General features: G+C 46.8%; 1 protein-coding gene across 2 annotated transcripts in view; it reads right to left on the reverse strand.

Moving 5' to 3' along the window:
• RASSF2 (Ras association domain family member 2) overlaps nt 1–13,233 on the reverse strand; it is a 170,899-nt gene that overhangs the window by 73,361 nt on the left and 84,305 nt on the right. The gene's annotated exons all lie outside the window — the stretch shown is intronic.

Consider the following 13,233-nt stretch of genomic DNA (forward strand, 5'->3'; position numbering starts at 1 on the left):
ACCTCAAATAAAAAGCAAAAATACCGCAGCTCTGACAAGTGTGAAACTCTTAAGGGCTTCAATAGAGTTGGCGGAAGGGTGCTTTATCACAAACAATAGGGATATCTTATCCACCTTATTATAAGTGTCATATGATATAATTCTCTGTTAAAAGGCAGACATATTTGTCACATTTGTGATGGAGTAGCCCGTCCATTAAACTCTAAATCAGGCTCCAAGACATTTCAAGTGGAAACAAGATTTTGAGCTGCAAACAAAAAACATAAAAAGTGAACAACAATAGAAATACTGCATTTTCTAATATTTTAAATAGATATACTATGGTGTAAATATTGCTTTTTTTAAATATACCAAAAATCTAAAACAGTGTTGCTTGAAATAACCATCCGTATAACCATTCACAACATAAAATTGATCATGTGTATCAAGAGGAATGCCTTTCACCGTGAGATGCCTAGTGACATCATAGACAACTTAAGCTTCCTCTCATTGCCCAGGATGTCACATGCAGCCTCTCGTAAAATACATGTCTCTTGTTATTCTACATTTATACTTTGTTCATGGGACTTGTGATTCAAACCATGCTAGTGTGGTTGCACTCCCGGAGATGCTGCTCCAGGACAAAGAATGTCAATCAAGCCGCAGCTGTGCAACACAGCCTGTTGGAGAAACGTATGTGCGCATGTGTGTTTGGCCGGCCTAAAACAGACAGCCAACCACATATGCGCACTTAGTGCACTCTACTCCTCCACTGCCCTCCACCCCCCAAGGCCCAGCCCCCCTCTCTTCACCTGCTGGCTGAGCCAGCAGCAGCAAAATAAAACGATAGTGAAATATCATTTTATTTTTTGTGCTGCTGGCTCTTAGCCAGTAAGGCGACGCTCCTCCGCCATGGTTAAGGAGCCAACCCTGCAGTGAAGTCAAGCGCCCCACTTTTACTTACATTCTTTGCCCTGGAGCAGCACATGGCTGGCGCAACATCATGAAATCACTGAGATTTTTGAGGTGCAGGGGTAAAGTAACTTTGCTAGGCGTTGAGGAAGGTGCTCATGCTCGACACACAGGAACAATCAGTCACATCACATAAGGTTGGGCCAAAACACATCAGTCTTTACTATGCGGAGGAGTCTATGTGGATAAAATGGACATAGGGCCGATTGATTTTAAATGCAAGGAGCAAGTAAAATGAACAGAGGGTTCCCCGCCCAAATGCCTGATATTCTGGACTACCTCCATGTGGATTAATAACGAAATATGTAGCTAAACCCTTACATCCTTAAAGACAAACAACTAGGGACAATGAATTAACAAAACATCTTTTTATTATTTTTCTCTGTATACATTGTGTATACATATGCGAAAGCAATGTATGTCAAGTGTCCAGAAAATATAATATGTATTCTTGTGTTGGTCATTGGAAATAAACGAAGTTGGACGCAGTGGCAATTCTGATGTTTTCAGGCAAACAATGAATTGATAATTTAATTGTAAGAATTACCATATGCCTTGATTTAGCCCCATGATGACCCATTGTTTTGGAATTGCATATGTAAGCCCAGGACGTATGGGGTTATTTGGGCAGACTCTGTTGTTGTATATGGTGTTGTGTGTGGCAGGGACTTTTTTTGCATAATGCATGTACTTTACATACAAGACCGGCCTGATGGTATGCAAACATGGAAACACTAACTCTTAGATTATGTGTGCTGCAGGTTTAGGGCTTAAAAAACTAAGATTCTGAATGAAACAATAATGTGTGTACGAGATCCACCTATAGTTATACATTTTATTTTCAAAGCTATTTGTACTAACAAAATAGAGAAGTTTCCATCCTCTGTTGTGCACACAAGAGTTCTGTATTTCAGAGCTAATCATATTCTGAAAGTTGTAGTACAAAGTTGCAAAGTCATCCTGCCTTGCACATGTTGCTTTTTGGGAAGAAATAAGAGAATAAACATTTGCTTAGCTTTCTGTGTTCCTCTGCAACATTTGCCTGCTGTCCGCAGCTACAGTAACAGAGCCTCTGTCTATTATTACGGGGTGATGATATGAGAAGCTGCACAAAAAGCAGCCCCTCCTTTTTTGATAAATAATAATTGGAGGGGCTAGTATGAAGAGGGTGAAGATTTGGAATGAGCGCACTGCACAGGCTGCGATTGCCAGGAAGGGGCGTGCCAGAGATCCGGCATCCGACGGATGACCGACAGCTCTGAGGTGTTCACAGATGGATGCATAACTTGGCATATCAACATTTTTATACTAGAGAGAGTACCAACTGCTCCAATAACTTAATCATGGAGCTAACAAATTATACATATATATTCACAGGTGTTAGGTAGGAACTAGACTAATCTAACTAGGAAGCAGGGATGTATCATGGAAAAGCTTAGGCTTTGTTTAATGTTCCTTAAGGTTTTTATTATGACTGCTGAGATAATTATGATAATTACCATCATTCAGACATACAAAATGTATGAGGTTATTGTTCATAACAAATCAGTTTGTATTAGGAAATACTAACCACTGTGTGTGGATCCATACTAACATATGTATATGTGTATACCAGCCCTCCATGTAGATAAGAATTCCTCTGACAGGGCTGTCTGACCTCTAGCACTCTTGGGTCTTTAATACACCTAACACATCACAGATAAGAGTTAAAGATACCTGCTCATTCTCTGCTTCTCAATGGGGGTGCCACACACATTGGACAAAGGAGCTCTATCAGGTTAGAGCTTTCAGGAAATTTAGAGGTTCACAACAATGGTAATCCACCAAGAGGGAAGAAAAGAATTAATTCCATGTGCCACAGAGTGCTTGTGGAATGACCAGCTCTCTAGTTGCCACATATTCCAAGGCAGAAAGGTTGAGGTCTTGTGATCTGTTGCCGCAGATAGGCCAGAATGGGTCTAACAGTCATTCGCATGTCAGGAGACTGACTTTCACAACTCGACCGCTGTGACACATGCACTGATCTGTCAAGATGTTAGGACAGGAATGTCCCCTGTATAGTATATGGCCATTTCCCCCTACACTGAGTGCCTAACTGCATGTATATCTGATATTGTGAATATTCTTTTGGCCCTGGTGTTATTCCAGTCTAAGAGTGAATGTAGTACCCTAGCCTAGGCCTGTCCCAGACTATGTAAGGTCATTTCCCTTGCCAGTGACCTGGAGGAACACACTAAGCAAGCCCCTATTGTGGGCCATTGATTACTGTCCTGTCCTGGATATAGCACCACAAGCGGTGGGGGTAGCATACCTTATTGTTAGAAGGATCAAACAGTGGAAGTGTGAGGCATGCATTCTCATTGTTGGAGGGAGATGAAACAGGCATTGAAGTGTGGAAGATAAAGGCAGGGATACCTTTAGAAATTCCATCATGCATTTTCTTATCACAGAGCTGCTTAGTAGTCATCTTTGGCGCTGCTATTTGGTGGTGGAGGGGTGAAGGGTGGGATTGCAGTCTGTTTTATGAGTGGTAAGGAAGTTTCAGGGTGCGGCTTGCAATTTTGTTTATCCCCAATTACACCTTCAATAGGCTGATGAGACACGTGCAAAAAACTGGGTGCTTTAGATTGGAGACAGACTTATTGCTACCTCATGTGAAAAGCATCATTCTATGGAAAAGTTGTATCTGGAGATCTTGCTTGGAGGACACTTAAAAGGAGGCCGACTTCCAACCATTTCTACAATTTGAGACAGTGGCTCCACATTCCCTATCTAGAAGTTGTGCATCCAAGTGGGACCCAAACTACACCACTTTGTGTCTGTTACAAGACATTTATAAACAGAGAGGGAAGTGCTCTGTAGAGTGCTCAAAGACCACTGTGCAATCAGGGCTGGTGTCTCCATGACACACAGTCTCCCAGAGCTGAGGGGATATCACCTGAAGTCTGTTCTTTTTACCAGAAGAACTGTAGATTTGTCCTGAAGAACCGAGAAGCCTGCCTGCCTCCTGATGGAGGAAAGGAGTCTGCCTAGCCCTGCAGGTGGAGAGACTATCCAGGAGGAGAAAAGCCCGATGTATCCTCAGTGGCTGTGTGACAGCTTCAGCCAGACCCAGGCTGCAACTGTCCTCGGTCCAAGAAGGGCCACATCACCACTCCTCCAGGAGACTGCTGCAACCTCTGCTGGGAACGCCGATGTCATAGGAAGTAAGAATAAGCAACAGAGTTTGCATTTAACTGTGTGCCAGAATTCTGCACCTCTGCTTGATTCATGCAGTCTCCTATCAGGGACAGTGTCTTGTGGGACTGTTGGGGTTGTGTAGTATTTAGTACAACTGTATGATAAGTCTTTATTTCTTGAAAAGACAAGCATTGGGTTGGATGTTGACATTATTGTGTCTGTTTGTTGATTATTGAGCGCTGAGCTCCAACACCCCCATACTACCTCCCTGAGAAGCCTGTCACTACATACCCTTGATACCTCGAGTAACATTGTGGTAGGGGTGTACTTGGCCCGGTTGCAGAACCATAATAAGACGGGTCCCTGGATATCTTTGGCAGACACCCTTAACCCCCACTGTTGAGGCCCTGTAGCCTCTGCCTACCGCATTGCCCCAGAACAGGGTGTGGCAAGACATCTTCCATTTTTACCCTACAGCTCCACTCTCCTCCAAGCAAATCTTTGCAACATGTTCTATGCAGCCTCCCACCCAAAAAAACAAAACAAACAAGCACTGGCATTACCAATAAGTTACGCTCATAACTGAAAGTGATTCTTCAGTCACTGGTAAGTTTAGGCAGTCAGTAAGTATCACTCATAAGTCCATTCACCCAGTCATTCTTGCATTCACCTCTCTACAATTAAATACAATACACACACAGGCTTAGCTGACTTATGCATGACATATGTGTGCCAATCATCTTGGAATAGTAACACAATGAATACTATGGACAATATAATAAAATGGCCACTTGGTTTAGAAGTAGGGGCCACAAAGTGTGTGGCACACTCCAGGTGAAATGAGCGGCAAGCTATTGGCCCAGTAGCATTCTCTAATGTGCTGTAGGATGCTGAAGAAATAAATTAAAACAACCATTAGCAAAGCCAATAGGTTTTGTCTATGCGAATTCTATTGACTTTGTCAATGTTTTTCTTTTTTTTTTACATATTGCCTAACAGTTGAGCGCTGTGCAATGTGGCTTACAGAACAAAAAAGTGCTAGGACACAGACAATGCTGGCCGCGTCATAGCGCGTTTTATTTTATTTGAAGCCATGTTGCACAGCAGCTCAACTGTTGTGAGACATGTAAATAAACATTGAAAAAGTCAATAAAATGTGGATAGATGAAGGCAGTTAGAATCACGGCCGCAGCTTCAAAACGAGGTACAAGGAAATGACAGAAAATGTTTTTCTGTTTCTCATTGTTTGTAAGTACCCCTTTCTAGAAGATAACATGGTATAACAGTAATGGAAAGCGCCTATGGCTGACCTATGGCTGAAGTAAAGGGAAGTAATTTTGCATGGTGTTTTCTGACTAACACTAAAGTTGAACATACGCCTTTCTCTGTGATGGTGCCATCTTGTTCTTCAGCACAGCTGGTATATGCTTACCCCAGGGGAAGCAACAAGGTGTGACCCGGGAAGAGGCTGCAAGATGACAGGAAGGAGAGACACAGCCTGCAGATGTACTTGTATGGAGCGCTCGTTCGTAAACGTGAAAAAAAGTGCCTGTAGAGTGAGTAGCCAGTGGAAGGACACAAGCCAGTAGCTAGTGGCCCGTGACCGGAAGCTGTACTTGGTCCAAGCTCCATGCAAGGCAAGAACAGCAAAGCAAGAGCAGAAAGAGCGGAAGTGAAAGCAATGACGTGCAGAGGGCATGCTGGCCGATCAGAAGCACCTACATTGGAGGGGCGTTGGAATCAATGAATGGTAAGTTCAAGTAAGAAAGAAGCTGGCTCTAAGCCCCTTTTAAGATTTTTTTTTACTATACAAGAGATTTTGCAAGCACAACACAGTCCCTGTGCAGGCAAAACCTAGAAGTAGAAGTAAAGAAATTACAAGGGACCAGAAGAGCTAAAGGCCTGGCCCCTCTCAAGCCCGACAGTAAAGCACGCTCATTTGCAGGCAGATGTGCACATGTGATCAAGCAAAATGCCATCACTCACAGGGCACTAGAGCCAGTGGGTGAAGTGTGCTGTTCCACTGACCAATGCTGTATGCTATTGTAGGAAGTTGGCTCTGTATGTGCTATTTCAAAGTAAGGAATAGCATGCACAGAGTCCAAGGGTTCCCCTTAGAGGTAAGATAGTGGCAAAAAGAGATAATACTAATGCTCTATTTTGTGGTAGTGTGGTCGAGCAGTAGGCTTATCCAAGGAGTAGTGTTAAGCATTTGTTGTACATACACATAGACAATAAATGAGGTACACACACTCAGAGACAAATCCAGCCAATAGGTTTTTATATAGAAAAATATATTTTCTTAGTTTATTTTAAGAACCGCAGGTTCAAATTCTACATGTAATATCTCATTCGAAAGGTATTGCAGGTAAGTACTTTAGGAACTTCAAATCATCAAAATTGCATGTATACTTTTCAAGTTATTCACAAATAGCTGTTTTAAAAGTGGACACAGTGCAAGTTTCACAGTTCCTAGGGGAGGTAAGTATTTGTTAGGTTAACCAGGTAAGTAAGACACTTACAGGGCTTAGTTCTTGGTCCAAGGTAGCCCACCGTTGGGGGTTCAGAGCAACCCCAAAGTCACCACACCAGCAGCTCAGGGCCGGTCAGGTGCAGAGTTCAAAGTGGTGCCCAAAACGCATAGGCTAGAATGGAGAGAAGGGGGTGCCCCGGTTCCGGTCTGCTTGTAGGTAAGTACCCGCGTCTTCGGAGGGCAGACCAGGGGGGTTTTATAGGGCACCGGGGGGGACACAAGTCCACACAGAAATTTCACCCTCAGCAGCGCGGGGGCGGCCGGGTGCAGTGTAGAAACAAGCGTCGGGTTTGTAATGGAAGTCAATGAGAGATCTCGGGATCTCTTCAGCGCTGCAGGCAGGCAAGGGGGGGGTTCCTCGGGGAAACCTCCACTTGGGCAAGGGAGAGGGACTCCTGGGGGTCACTTCTCCAGTGAAAGTCCGGTCCTTCAGGTCCTGGGGGCTGCGGGTGCAGGGTCTCTCCCAGGCGTCGGGACTTTGGATTCAAAGAGTCGCGGTCAGGGGAAGCCTCGGGATTCCCTCTGCAGGCGGCGCTGTGGGGGCTCAGGGGGGACAGGTTTTTGTACTCACAGTCTTAGAGTAGTCCTGGGGTCCCTCCTGAGGTGTTGGATCGCCACCAGCCGAGTCGGGGTCGCCGGGTGCAGTGTTGCAAGTCTCACGCCTTTTGCGGGGGGCTTGCAGGGTTCTTTAAAGCTGCTGGAAACAAAGTTGCAGCTTTTCTTGGAGCAGGTCCGCTGTCCTCGGGAGTTTCTTGTCTTTTCGAAGCAGGGGCAGTCCTCAGAGGATGTCGAGGTCGCTGGTCCCTTTGGAAGGCGTCGCTGGAGCAGGATCTTTGGAAGGCAGGAGACAGGCCGGTGAGTTTCTGGAGCCAAGGCAGTTGTCGTCTTCTGGTCTTCCTCTGCAGGGGTTTTTCAGCTAGGCAGTCCTTCTTCTTGTAGTTGCAGGAATCTAATTTTTTAGGGTTCAGGGAAGCCCTTAAATACAAAATTTAAGGGCGTGTTTAGGTCTGGGGGGTTAGTAGCCAATGGCTACTAGCCCTGAGGGTGGGTACACCCTCTTTGTGCCTCCTCCCAAGGGGAGGGGGTCACAATCCTAACCCTATTGGGGGAATCCTCCATCTGCAAGATGGAGGATTTCTAAAAGTCAGAGTCACCTCAGCTCAGGACACCTTAGGGGCTGTCCTGACTGGCCAGTGACTCCTCCTTGTTGCTTTCTTTGTTCCCTCCAGCCTTGCCGCCAAAAGTGGGGGCCGTGGCCGGAGGGGGCGGGCAACTCCACTAAGCTGGAGTGCCCTGCTGGGCTGTGACAAAGGGGTGAGCCTTTGAGGCTCACCGCCAGGTGTTACAGCTCCTGCCTGGGGGAGGTGTTAGCATCTCCACCCAGTGCAGGCTTTGTTACTGGCCTCAGAGTGACAAAGGCACTCTCCCCATGGGGCCAGCAACATGTCTCTAGTGTGGCAGGCTGCTGGAACTAGTCAGCCTACACAGACAGTCGGTTAAGTTTCAGGGGGCACCTCTAAGGTGCCCTCTGTGGTGTATTTTACAATAAAATGTACACTGGCATCAGTGTGCATTTATTGTGCTGAGAAGTTTGATACCAAACTTCCCAGTTTTCAGTGTAGCCATTATGGTGCTGTGGAGTTCGTGTTTGACAGACTCCCAGACCATATACTCTTATGGCTACCCTGCACTTACAATGTCTAAGGTTTTGTTTAGACACTGTAGGGGTACCATGCTCATGCACTGGTACCCTCACCTATGGTATAGTGCACCCTGCCTTAGGGCTGTAAGGCCTGCTAGAGGGGTGTCTTACCTATACTGCATAGGCAGTGAGAGGCTGGCATGGCACCCTGAGGGGAGTGCCATGTCGACTTACTCGTTTTGTTCTCACTAGCACACACAAGCTGGCAAGCAGTGTGCCTGTGCTGAGTGAGAGGTCTCCAGGGTGGCATAAGACATGCTGCAGCCCTTAGGGACCTTCCTTGGCATCAGGGCCCTTGGTACTAGGAGTACCAGTTACAAGGGACTTATCTGGATGCCAGGGTCTGCCAATTGTGGATACAAAAGTACAGGTTAGGGAAAGAACACTGGTGCTGGGGCCTGGTTAGCAGGCCTCAGCACACTTTCAATTGTAAACATAGCATCAGCAAAGGCAAAAAGTCAGGGGGCAACCATGCCAAGGAGGCATTTCCTTACACAACCCCCCCCCCAAACGAAAGAGGATGAGACTAACCTTTCCCAAGAGAGTCTTCATTTTCTAAGTGGAAGAACCTGGAAAGGCCATCTGCATTGGCATGGGCAGTCCCAGGTCTGTGTTCCACTATAAAGTCCATTCCCTGTAGGGAGATGGACCACCTCAACAGTTTAGGATTTTCACCTTTCATTTGCATCAGCCATTTGAGAGGTCTGTGGTCAGTTTGAACTAGGAAGTGAGTCCCAAAGAGGTATGGTCTCAGCTTCTTCAGGGACCAAACCACAGCAAAGGCCTCCCTCTCAATGGCACTCCAACGCTGCTCCCTGGGGAGTAACCTCCTGCTAATGAAAGCAACAGGCTGGTCAAGGCCATCATCATTTGTTTGGGACAAAACTGCCCCTATCCCATGTTCAGAGGCATCAGTCTGCACAATGAACTGCTTAGAATAATCTGGAGCTTTTAGAACTGGTGCTGAGCACATTGCTTGTTTCAGGGTGTCAAAGGCCTGTTGGCATTCCACAGTCCAGTTCACTTTCTTGGGCATTTTCTTGGAGGTGAGTTCAGTGAGGGCTGTCACAATGGATCCATATCCCTTCACAAACCTCCTGTAATACCCAGTCAAGCCAAGGAATGCCCTGACTTGAGTCTGGGTTTTTGGAGCTACCCAGTCCAGAATAGTCTGGATCTTGGGTTGGAGTGGCTGAACTTGGCCTCCACCTACAAGGTGTCCCAAGTAAACCACAGTTCCCTGCCCTATCTGGCATTTGGATGCCTTGATAGAGAGGCCTGCAGATTGCAGAGCCTTCAAAACCTTCTTCAGGTGGACCAGGTGATCCTGCCAGGTGGAGCTAAAGACAGCAATATCATCAAGATAAGCTGTGCTAAAGGACTCCAAGCCAGCAAGGACTTGATTCACCAACCTTTGGAAGGTGGCAGGGGCATTCTTTAAACCAAAGGGCATAACAGTAAACTGATAATGCCCATCAGGTGTGGAGAATGCTGTCTTTTCTTTTGCTCCAGGTGCCATTTTTATTTGCCAGTACCCTGCTGTCAAGTCAAAGGTACTTAGGAATTTGGCAGCACCTAATTTATCAATGAGCTCATCAGCTCTTGGAATTGGATGGGCATCTGTCTTGGTGACAGAGTTGAGCCCTCTGTAGTCCACACAAAACCTCATTTCTTTCTTCCCATCTTTGGTGTGAGGTTTGGGGACTAAGACCACTGGGCTAGCCCAGGGGCTGTCAGAGCGCTCAATCACTCCCAATTCCAGCATCTTGTGGACTTCCACCTTGATGCTTTCCTTAACATGGTCAGATTGTCTAAAGATTTTGTTTTTGACAGGCATGCTGTCTCCTGTGTCCACATCATGGGCACACAGGTGTGTCTGACCAGGGGTTAAGGAGAAGAGTTCAGGAAACTGTTGTAGGACTCTCCTACAATCAGCTTGCTGTTGACCAGAGAGGGTGTCTGAGTAGATCACTCCATCTACTGTGCCATCTTTTGGGTCTGATGACAGAAGATCGGGGAGAGGTTCACTCTCTGCCTCCTGATCCTCATCTGTTACCATTAACAGATTCACATCAGCCCTGTCATGGAAGAGCTTAAGGCGGTTCACATGGATCACCCTCTTGGGGCTCCTGCTTGTGCCCAGGTCCACCAGGTAGGTGACCTGACTCTTCCTCTCTAGCACTGGGTAAGGGCCACTCCATTTGTCCTGGAGTGCCCTGGGAGCCACAGGCTCCAGAACCCAGACTTTCTGCCCTGGTTGGAACTCAACCAGTGCAGCCTTTTGGTCATACCAAAACTTCTGGAGTTGTTGGCTGGCCTCAAGGTTTTTGGTTGCCTTTTCCATGTACTCTGCCATTCTAGAGCGAAGGCCAAGTACATAGTCCACTATGTCCTGTTTAGGCTCATGGAGAGGTCTCTCCCAGCCTTCTTTAACAAGAGCAAGTGGTCCCCTTACAGGATGACCAAACAGAAGTTCAAAGGGTGAGAATCCTACTCCCTTCTGTGGCACCTCTCTGTAAGCGAAAAGCAGACATGGCAAGAGGACATCCCATCTCCTTTTGAGTTTTTCTGGGAGCCCCATGATCATGCCTTTTCATGTCTTGTTGAATCTCTCAACTAAGCCATTAGTTTGTGGATGGTAGGGTGTAGTGAATTTATAAGTCACTCCACACTCATTCCACATGTGCTTTAGGTATGCTGACATGAAGTTGGTACCTCTGTCAGACACCACCTCCTTAGGGAAACCCACTCTGGTAAAAATACCAATGAGGGCCTTGGCTACTGCAGGGGCAGTAGTCGACCTAAGGGGAATAGCTTCAGGATACCTGGTAGCATGATCCACTACTACCAGGATATACAGATTTCCTGAGGCTGTGGGAGGTTCTAGTGGACCAACTATGTCCACACCCACTCTTTCAAAGGGAATCCCCACCACTGGGAGTGGAATGAGGGGGGCCTTTGGATGCCCACCTGTCTTACCACTGGCTTGACAGGTGGGGCAGGAGAGGCAAAACTCCTTAACCATGTTGGACATATTGGGCCAGTAGAAGTGGTTGACTAACCTCTCCCACGTCTTGGTTTGTCCCAAATGTCCAGCAAGGGGAATGTCATGGGCCAATGTTAGGATGAACTCTCTGAACAGCTGAGGCACTACCACTCTCCTAGTGGCACCAGGTTTGGGGTCTCTGGCCTCAGTGTACAGGAGTCCATCTTCCCAATAGACCCTATGCGTTCCATTTTTCTTGCCTTTGGACTCTTCAGCAGCTTGCTGCCTAAGGCCTTCAAGAGAGGGACAGGTTTCTTGTCCCTTACACAGCTCCTCCCTTGAGGGTCCCCCTGGGCCTAAGAGCTCAACCTGATAAGGTTCAAGCTCCAAAGGCTCAGTTCCCTCAGAGGGCAGAACTTCTTCCTGAGAAGAGAGGTTCCCTTTCTTTTGCTGTGTTGCAGTTGGTTTCCCAACTGACTTTCCTTTCCTCTTGGTAGGCTGGGCCATTCTTCCAGACTCCAGCTCTACTTGTTCACCCTGTGCCTTGCATTGTGCTCTGGTTTTCACACACACCAGTTCAGGGATACCCAGCATTGCTGCATGGGTTTTTAGTTCTACCCCAGCCCATGCTGAGGACTCCAGGTCATTTCCAAGCAGACAGTCCACTGGGATATTTGAGGAGACCACCACCTGTTTCAGGCCCTTCACCCCTCCCTATTCTAAAGTAACCATTGCCATGGGATGTACTTTTCTCTGATTGTCAGCGTTGGTGACTGTGTAAGTTTTTCCAGTCAGGTATTGGCCAGGGGAAACCAGTTTCTCTGTCACCATGGTGACACTGGCACCTGTATCCCTCAGGCCCTCTATTCTAGTCCCATTAATTAAGAGTTGCTGTCTGTATTTTTGCATGTTAGGCGGCCAGACAGCTAGTGTGGCTAAATCCACCCCACCCTCAGAAACTAGAGTAGCTTCAGTGTGGACCCTGATTTGCTCTGGGCACACTGTTGATCCCACTTGGAGACTAGCCATACCAGTGTTACCTGGATGGGAGTTTGGAGTGGAACCTTTCTTGGGACAGGCCTTGTCTCCAGTTTGGTGTCCATGCTGTTTACAGCTATGACACCAGGCCTTTTTGGGATCAAAGTTTTTACCCTTGTACCCATTGTTTTGTGAAGAGGCTCGGGGCCCACCCTCCTGTGCAGGTTTTTGGGGGCCTGTAGAAGACTCTTTACTATTTTTAGTTTTGGTTGTCTCATCACCCTTCCCCTGGGGAGTCTTTGTGACCCCTTTCTTTTGGTCACCCCCTGTTGAAGTCTTGGACACCCTTGTCTTGACCCAATGGTCCGCCTTCTTTCCCAATTCTTGGGGAGAAATTGGTCCTAGGTCTACCAGATGCTGATGCAGTTTATCATTGAAACAATTACTCAATAGGTGTTCTTTCACAAATAAATTGTACAGCCCATCATAATTACTTACACCACTGCCTTGAATCCAACCATCTAGTGTTTTCACTGAGTAGTCAACAAAGTCAACCCAGGTCTGGCTCGAGGATTTTTGAGCCCCCCTGAACCTAATCCTGTACTCCTCAGTGGAGAATCCAAAGCCCTCAATCAGGGTACCCTTCATGAGGTCATAAGATTCTGCATCTTTTCCAGAGAGTGTGAGGAGTCTATCCCTACACTTTCCAGTGAACATTTCCCAAAGGAGAGCACCCCAGTGAGATCTGTTCACTTTTCTGGTTACACAAGCCCTCTCAAAAGCTGTGAACCACTTGGTGATGTCATCACCATCTTCAAATTTTGTCACAATCCCTTTGGGGATTTTTAACATGTCAGGAGAATCTCTGACCCTATTTATATTGCTGCCACCATTGATGGGACC

Source organism: Pleurodeles waltl, chromosome 11 (assembly GCF_031143425.1).
Source record: "Pleurodeles waltl isolate 20211129_DDA chromosome 11, aPleWal1.hap1.20221129, whole genome shotgun sequence".
NCBI lineage: Eukaryota > Metazoa > Chordata > Amphibia > Caudata > Salamandridae > Pleurodeles > Pleurodeles waltl.